Source organism: Vigna unguiculata, chromosome 2, assembly GCF_037176805.1.
Source record: "Vigna unguiculata cultivar grain cowpea cultivar isolate G323 ecotype 2 chromosome 2, ASM3717680v1, whole genome shotgun sequence".
Lineage (NCBI taxonomy): Eukaryota > Viridiplantae > Streptophyta > Magnoliopsida > Fabales > Fabaceae > Vigna > Vigna unguiculata.
Genome location: NC_140793.1, coordinates 22,446,528 through 22,455,686, shown reverse-complemented (window position 1 = coordinate 22,455,686; position 9,159 = coordinate 22,446,528). Strand labels below are relative to the sequence as shown.

General features: G+C 34.1%; 1 long non-coding RNA gene across 2 annotated transcripts; it reads right to left on the bottom strand.

The window, feature by feature from the left end:
• Positions 1-1,284: 1,284 nt before the first annotated feature.
• LOC114170795 (uncharacterized) lies at positions 1,285-8,492 on the bottom strand. Of its 2 annotated transcripts, XR_014990202.1 has the most exons (4): positions 8,360-8,492; positions 1,727-2,688; positions 1,576-1,643; positions 1,285-1,480 (listed from the first exon to the last, which is right to left on the bottom strand). It is a non-coding gene; the product is annotated as an uncharacterized LOC114170795 (long non-coding RNA). The 2 variants fall into 2 exon arrangements; XR_003601179.2 differs by lacking the exon at positions 1,727-2,688.
• Between the last annotated feature and the right edge of the window lie 667 nt (positions 8,493-9,159).

The following is a 9,159-nucleotide window of genomic DNA, read 5'->3' as shown; positions in this document are numbered from 1 at the left end:
GTTGTTCTCATCTGACACTGACAATGTATTCTTCACTAAACCCTACCTTTTTCTTTTTTATTTATATATTGTTTTTTTATTATGAAATTTGAACTCAATAATTGTGTTTGTTAGATATGGAATTTTTTAATGTTGTTATAGATCTGAAGAGTGGAGAATAGTACCAGCTTCTAATTCTCTCATGTTTGAGACCTATGTAGAGTTAAGTTTGGTGTTTCTTTATTTGTTTTCATATTAGATTTGGATAAAGCAAACTATGTCGAAAATGGAAGAGTATGGAATTATTTTGTAATTGATTTATTTGTAACATTATCATTTAAATTCGTTTTCAACTTTTTTTCCCCATCTTAGATTCTGTAAGGCTATTTCCAAAGCTTGGACTTGGTCATATTGTTATCACCCGTGAGGTGACTCTTTCTTTATGTATTGATATATTTAATTTGGCATGTCCAGTGACTTTCTTATATTCTTGTATTTTATAGGTTGATCTATTTGGTCCTGAGATTCTTGCTAATAGGGACTATGGTTGTGCAATGTTTACATTGATGCATTGTCCGTAGATAAGGTAACGAGTCTAATGTATCTTAATTTTCTTTGATATCATTTTGTGTGTTCGTGTTTATAAATTTGAAAAGGGTAGACATTTCTATTTTCATTTGTTTTATTTTTAACTACCTTTCTGAATGACTTTTCTCTTTTAGTATTATTATTTTAATCATCTTATGGGGTGTACTTCTGTCTAACATCATTTTTGTGTATTGTGTTATAGTTCCATGTTGACAGTCATCTTTCATATGTTTTATGCAGGTAAATTTTTTGTGAGGTGGTTCCGGCATTAAAGCTGACCCTTTTTGAAATAACAAATTACTGATGTAGTTCAGACTAGGGTGGAACAAGGTTTGAACAATTTGAAATTGTTTCTTTGTATATATTTGTGTGTATTGAGATCTAATGTCACATTGATATTGCTTTGTTTTTCTTAGACAAATACCATGGATCGATAAAGAGCAATTCTGAAGTGCATGCACTCTTGAAGGCAAAAACTCATTTTTTTCTCAATGCTCAAGCTCCACCTAGGGATGGCAACGGGTCGGGTCGGGCACGGATAGTGCCTTCCCGCTACCTGACCCACAAGAAAAAATTGTACATGTTACCCTTCCCGTTACTCGTTGGATACCCGCATAAAAAATATCCGTGGATATTTTTCAACCCGCGGGTACCCGTTGGATACCCGCGGAGATTTAAAAAAAAAATTATTAGTTTTTAAATGAGGTCTAAATTAAATTGCGGAAAAACAAATTATACATACATCTAAATAGAACTTAATGAACAACTAAATAAAAGTTAAAACATAAATTCAAATTAATAGTACCAAAAACATACATCCCAAATATAAGAAATTTAAAAAATAATTCTTCTAAAAATAACAGTCTAAGATCTATGTTTCCTCTCCAATATCTTCATGTTGACCACTTGATTCCTGAAACAAATAAAACACAAATAAAGTCATCAATAAATGACATAGTGACACTATTAGTAAAATTAGAATAAAATCTTAAAAATAAAACTACTAACATCATCATCAATTATCTCCTCTAGTATTGTATTAAGTTTCATCTTGTCCACTTTCAATTTTGAAGAACCTGAAAAGGAAAATCAATTTATTTGTCATAGTTAATCATTTGAATGAATATAAATATGTTATTTGAAGTGCTAATTTAATTACCTTCTATGTCAGTCCATAGCCAATCTTAAACACGCATCAATGCCTCTAAAGTGTCTGGTTGTAATATACTACGATGTGGAGTAAGAAATCGACCACAAGTACTAAAAGAACACTCAGAAGCAACTGTTGAGATAAGAATGGCTAGAAAATCTCTTGCAATCATTTGCAAAATTGGATATTTTAACCCATTGGCCTTCCACCAAACTAAAATGTCAAATTCTTCATCTGAATCAGGTAGTGTTGGTTCCTCCAAGTTATAGTCAAGTTCTAACTTATAATTTGATGGTTCACTTTTCTTTGCAATCTGATGTTTTGCAAAATCTCTCCTCCAAGCATCTTTTCTTCCATCAACACTTTGGCATATATTCTTGTATTTTATAGGTTGATCTATTTGGTCCTGAGATTCTTGCTAATAGGGACTATGGTTGTGCAATGTCTACACTAATGCATTGTCCGCAAATAAGGTAACAAATGTATCTTGATTTTCTTTGATATCATTGTGTGTGTTCGTGTTTATAAGTTTGAAAAGGGTAAACATTGCTATTTTCATTTGTTTTGTTTTTAACTACCTTTCTTACTAAATTTTCTCTTTCAGTATTATTATTTTAATCATCTTATGGGGTGTACTTCTGTCTCACATCATTTTTGTGTATTGTGTTATAGTTCCATGTTGACAGTCAACTTTCATATGTTTTATGCAGGTAAATTTTGGTGAGGTGGTTCATGCATTAAAGCTGACCCTTTTTGAAATAACAAATTACTGATGTAGTTCAGACTAGGGCGGAGCAAGGTTTGAACAATTTGAATTGTTTCTTTGTATATATTTGTGTGTATTGAGATCTAATGTCACATTGTTATTGCTCTGTTTTTCTTAGACAAATACCTCGGGTTGATAAAGAGCAGTCCTGAAGTGTATGCACTCTTGAAGGCAAAAACTTTTTTTTCTCAATGCTAAGCTCCACCTAAACACAAAGCAGAGTGATATATGTCAATCAAGTATACATTGTAGATTGTTGAAGCATCATAAAATGGTAGTTTCTCTTATCATTTCTTTTATATATTACTTAAAGTTATGATATAATGAAAATAGAATGTTTGACTGTAGAATAATGATCTTATGAATTGGTTTTTAAGAGATTGAATCAAGTAGAGATCCAAATTTTAATTCACATTCCTAACCAGTAGTTGGAAGATGTTCATGAATATGAAGTTATGAGTGATATCCATAACTACCTAAAACTTCCAAAGTTACACTATTTTATGTCAAATGTGCGTGCTAATCTATAATTTATTATTTGAATTTAGTTTTGCTTGTCAGTTGTGATTTTATGTATAGTTATGCTTTGATTAAATCATTATTAGTGTAGAACTATGGTGAATTGTTCAAAAAAAATGGTAACGATTGGAGTGACCATGGTTTGTCTTTTGTACCTTGAATATCTATCTTGACTAATCAATCTGCCTTGTGTTTATTATCAGGACCAAGGGATTATTTAGTTGTTATTTTGTGCTTACTTAGAGCCATTTCATCAAGTTTGTAGTTTGGGACAATTTTGCATGTCTAACTTAAAGGTTGCGCTGCTTTCAGGGGATTATCAATAAACCAATTGGAGTTATTAAATATCCAGATGTTGTTAAAGGGTTACACGTTGCCTCAATCAGGTTATTTTCAATCTTAATTTTAGTGAACTAGCCTTCACAAATTCTCCAGTTTTTGTCATAACTCATTTGCATCATCACTGAACATTATGATTTCTTTATCATCTAGATTCAGGACAATAGCTTTGATGTGATAATATTGAGTTTTGCTATCCCTATTTGTTATCCATTGGTTTTTGGCTTTCTAATGCAATGTTAATTCTTCCTAATTCAAAGTTTCTTGAAATTCATTTGTTTAATCCTTTTCCAGCTTTCATAGGTTCCTTGTGTTTAGGTTAGCGAGTTTCCACTTAAATCCCCCACTAACCTTGGGTTATCTATTCGTGTATCACTAAACATTAACTTATTCTATTTCCTTATATCCATGTATCTCAATTTTTCAGTGATTCTTCCGTTTCTATTTACTTTATTTGTATCTATATTACTATTAAATAGTTCTTTCAACGTTAAATTTCTTAGCTTAGTTAAATGACATCTTTTTATTTTACCATTGTCATTCATTTTCAAGTTGAGTTAATAATGATTGAGTTACTAATGTTAGGAACAAGGCAATAAAAGAAAGAATAAGGAGAGAAAAATAAACGACACAAGAATTTAATGTGGTTCGGCGTGCAATGTGTATGCCTACGTCCACGACTACACTAGGAAGTATTTTTGTTCCTGGTGTATCTCAAGCTTTATAGAGGGTCTCTTATATAGTAAAATAGAGAACAACATCTCACAATTCTAAGCGATGTGAGACTAAATCAAGCACCATAATATACTAACAATTCTCCCACTTGGGATTTGATTTACATTACCACCTAGTGTAGTAGTGTCTTCATCATCAATTTTCTCGAAGGCTAGTTGAGGCAATACAAAGCCTTAACTTAGTTGTTGTGACAGTCTTGGTCAACATATCAGTTGGATTCTCTGCACCTGGAATCTTCAACAAAAACAAGTCGCCATCATTTATAAAGTTTCTGATAAAATGATACTTCAATTCAATGTGTTTGCATCTGGAATGAAGAATTGGATTTTTAGCAAGACAAATGGCACTTTGACTATCACTAAACAACGGAGAGTCATCTTGTTGTTTTCCTAATTCTTTTAAAAGGTTCTTCAACCATATCAACTCCTTCGCTACTTATGAGATAGTTACATACTCAGCTTTAGTGGTTGAGATGGAGACTCTTCCTTGAAGTTTAGACTTCAAACTGTAACTGTACCACCCAACGTAAAAATGTAACCTGTTGTGCTCTTCCTACCATCCAAATTACCACCTAAATCTGCATCAGAAAACCCTTGTAAATTGAGATTACTTCTTCTAAAAGACAAATGCATATTTGAAGTGCCCTTCAAATATCTCAATATCCACTTCACGCCTTCCCAATGCTCTTTTCCGGGATTTGATAGAAACCTGTTCACAACTCTCACTGCATGTGCTATGTTAGGTCTGGTGCAAACCATAACATACATCAAGATCCCTACTGCATATGCATATGACACTTTAGACATGTGACTTTCTTCTTCCTCTGTCTGAGAAGATTGCCTTTTTGAGAACTTTAAGTGAGTTCCCAAATGTGTATTTCTGGTTTTAGCATTTCCAACATTAAACTTGCTAAGCAATTTTTCTATATATTTTTCTTAAGATAAGTTCAAAATACCTTCAGATCTATCCCTGGAGATTCTCATACCAAGAATTTGCTTGGCTTGACCAACATCCTTCATTTCAAAATTTTCTGACAATTGTTTCTTCAACTTGTCAATTTCGGTCATATTAGCACCAATGTCGCAACCAGAATCGCAAAGGACGACAAAACAAAAAAGAAAACGAGTTTTAAAAGAGATTTGGAGTCGCGACCATAATTATTCTGGAAAACTATGGAAAATCATGAAAATAAAGCAAGTCTGCGAAAAACCAGATTTTGGATCCGAAAGTCGATTATGCGTAGGGAAGATGTTAACACCCTACAACGCCCGCCCGAAGGCAGTACCTTTAAATAAACCCTAAAAATATAGCAGAAATAATACTGAAAAGAAACAAAAATGTTTTTTTTTTTGTTTTTTACGCCCGACAAGGATTGACCTTGGTCCTGTTGGTAGGGGGAGCTACTTCACCTATGAATGAAGAATGATTTTGATGATGTCTACTGGATTAGAATAGAACATAGATTTGGTCTAGTTAGGTTATGCATTAGGCTAATAGTTTTTCTTTATCAGATGTAAATTAGGCCTGTTTTGTGTTGCTTTGGACCATTACACTCTTGCTGGTGCAAACATGAATGGCTAGCTGTTTAACTAATGGATTAGCTGTGAGTACTGCACTAAGGCAGTGAAAATACACTCACGATAATCGATTAGGTAAATTGCTAATCAATTAATGACAGCAGAAAACTCTGTATAAAAGCTAGTTTTAGAATCTGTTTTGGGACAGGAGAGCATTGACAAATCACGTAGTTTTTCCTTCTGAGAGAGAGCCTTCTGATAGTCACATAGAGATTGATCATTCTGGAAGATCATTCAAGTGCAGATCCAAGAAGATTGATAGTTGATTCTACCATGATGGGTCTTGGTTGAATCAAGGAGCATATTGTCAAATTTGCACAACATAGGTGTATTCGTTTCTTGATTCTGTTTATTGTATTCCTGATTACAGTTGCTTCATTGTGTGAAGTGTAGGCCTAGGTGCAATTGCGTGGATGCATTGCTCCTAGGGGGAGTTCTTGATTGGTAGATCAAGTTCTTGGATTTTAGATTCTAGAATTATATAGGTGTGCTTGTAATTCTTGGATCCTATTTGTTTAGTGGTATCCTCCTAAGTGTGTTACTTAGGAGAAGACTGGATGTAGATTCACCTTGAATCGAACCAGTATAAATTGTGTGTCTTTCTTCTTTCTTCTCTCTCATAATCTTTCTTGATTGATTTAAACAGTCCATTAACCCAGAACCGTGAAATTGATTAATTGAGCTTTAAAACCTAAAGATTTATTCAAGATTCATCTTAAACCAGATAAAAGCCTATTAATCAATTCAGATCCCTTTGTGGTTAAGATAATTAGACAGATCTGTTTTTAACAGGTCCTACGTATTCTCATTCAAAATGAGAAATCAAGGTTACGTAGTTCTTTGAAAGATATTTGGAAAACTATTTGGAAAATGATTTTTTGGAAGTGAACATGACAAGGACTGGCCTTGCTCCTACGTATCTCACAATGGAGAATCAAGGATCACATAGTTCTTAAAAAATGACCTTTTTTGTTTGAAAATATTGATATATTTATATTTTCAAAATTTTGTATTTTTTTGTTTTTGAATTACTAAAAGAGAAAGAAAACTATTTTTGGTATTTTTTAAAATGAGTGTCACACGGTGCGGGCAACCGAACAGACACAATAAAGCAAAAAAAGAACATTTTTCGTTTTTTAGATTTTTCTATTTTTTGTAATTTTTTATAATTAAATTTTTTTTTTCTATTTTTTTTAGAAAAAAATTTAATAACAAAAAAAAAGATAAAAGTGAAAAAAACAGCAATAGTAGGGTGCATGAGTAATGTGTGAGGTGCATGAAGTAAACATAAAACACAAGCCCAAAAATGAGAAACAAAGACATAGGGGGTGCGTGAAGTAACTGTGAAGGTGCATCCTGTAATACATAAACACAGGCCCAAAAATGAGAAACAATGACATAGGGGTGTGTGAAGTAAATGTGAGGGTGCAGCGAGTAATACATAAACACATGCCCAAAAATGAGAAACAAAGACATAGGGGGTGCGAGTTATCAGAATATGGAGGTGTATGAAGTGAAAACAAGGGTGCACATATTAAGAAAAAGGGGGTGCGTATAGATAAAAAATTAGGGGTGCGCAGAGATTAAAGACGGAGGTGCGTGGAGTAAAGATGGGTCTGTCAGCCCAAACCTAACCTCTTATTTTTTTTTTAAATCAGAAACCCTAAAGGGTTTATTTCTCTACCTCTCACACGCGGCTACTTCCTTGCAAAGTTTGTAGTCGCCGCACCTCCACCCTAGGTGCTGCCACTACACATCCCACGGCCGGCGAGACACGTCACTATCGACGCTAGCCACCACCGGAGGCGTTGTCGACGAGAACCCAACTCCCCAAATCTTCGCGCTTCTCGTTTCTTCTCCTGCGCGCGAGACAGTCCCTCTCGTCACTGTCCAACAACATCTCCCTAAGCTTCCTCTTGCCGCTTCAAGGCCGTCGTCGACCCTGCCATCGCCGTCGAGGGAATTACCGGCACTGCCAGTGCGAACAGGAGGCTCGTCCTCTCTAACTCGCGAGCTCTCTAAAACCGAATAGAGCCCCCTAACAACGAGGTTGGTGATCAAGATTGGAGCTGCTGCCATGACCACACCGTCGAGTCTCCAACCACACCCCTCTGTTCGAACTCCGACTCGCCGCCAACGATGTCATCAAGGATTGCTTGTACTCACCCTTTCGGACCTTTGGATTATTGGTTTGTTGTTCTCGTGATGATCGTGCAGGGTGTTAGGGAAAGAAATTAAGGTTCTGAAATTGAATATGTTGTTTGGTGATGGAGGTCTGTTAGTGGCTATTTAGAAGAAGATTGGAAAAGGTGAATGTAGGTGTGATGGGTTCGTTTTGGATGTTGCATTTGGATATCTTTTTTTGGGTCTCTATTTCTTTGGTTTTTACACAGGTGAGCAAAGAATACGAGGGTGAGAGTGGTTCAGGTTCAATGTAGGAAGACGAGAAATGGGGATTGCGTGGCAATGGTGATGGTTTCGTGCGTGTTGGATGAAAATGGATATTGAATCAAATGAGTTTGAGAACGAAAGAATGGTGACGAAGGAATTGGCGAGGAGGTGAAAGTTATGAATGAATGATCATGTGCGAGAGCGTGGAAAAGAGTAAACATAATAACAACGCTAAATTCAAATAAATTCAACGCATACATTCACAAGCATCATAATTAGACAAAGCCAATAGAAGTTAAGCAGCTAAAGACTTACCTTGTTGTAAAATCTCTTTCACTATGTTCTCCTCCTGGATGCAATTGTCTGATCAAGGGTGTGTTTTTTGTTCCTGTTGTGTACAGCAGATGTTGCTTCTTACTCCTTCAACAATCATGACCATGGCCAGCTAGCTATTACATGTAATTCCCAATTCAGACGGCATAGTTGATGCACATCTGAACATCTTTCAACTAGCCAATAGCAAAAAGGCATAGGTATGCTCTAAAAAGACATGGGTTTGCTGATAACAAAGATCTTACGTTAACCTCTAGCTCTCTCTTTTTTTTTTTTCTTTTTTCCTTCCTTTTTTTTTCTTCTTTTTTTATTAAACTAGAATCAGGAAGATAAAACAAAATGGAACTATATATAAAAAAAAAGAAAAATAATATAATTATAAAATAATAGTAATAATAAAAATAAAAGTAAAATAAAAAGCACAAATAAATAAATAAAATAAAACAAAAAGACAAAATTGAATTAAATTAAAAATAAAATAAATAAATAATAAAATAAAATAATAATAAATAAAATAAAATAACCATAGATATTTATTCTTTTTCGAACTAAAATGTTTTTTTTTACTTTTTTATTTTATTAGTTATTTATTTATTTTTCTCAATTGAACTTTAATTAATTTTTCTATTATTATTTTATCATTGTTACTCGGACGAAATTGGGTGTTGACAACCAGCAATCAACATGTCGTCAACATACAAAGGCAAGAATGATATAGTTGTTAACATATTTCTTCACGTAAAAACAATGATTTTCTTCACATCTGTGAAATTCTGAGTTTC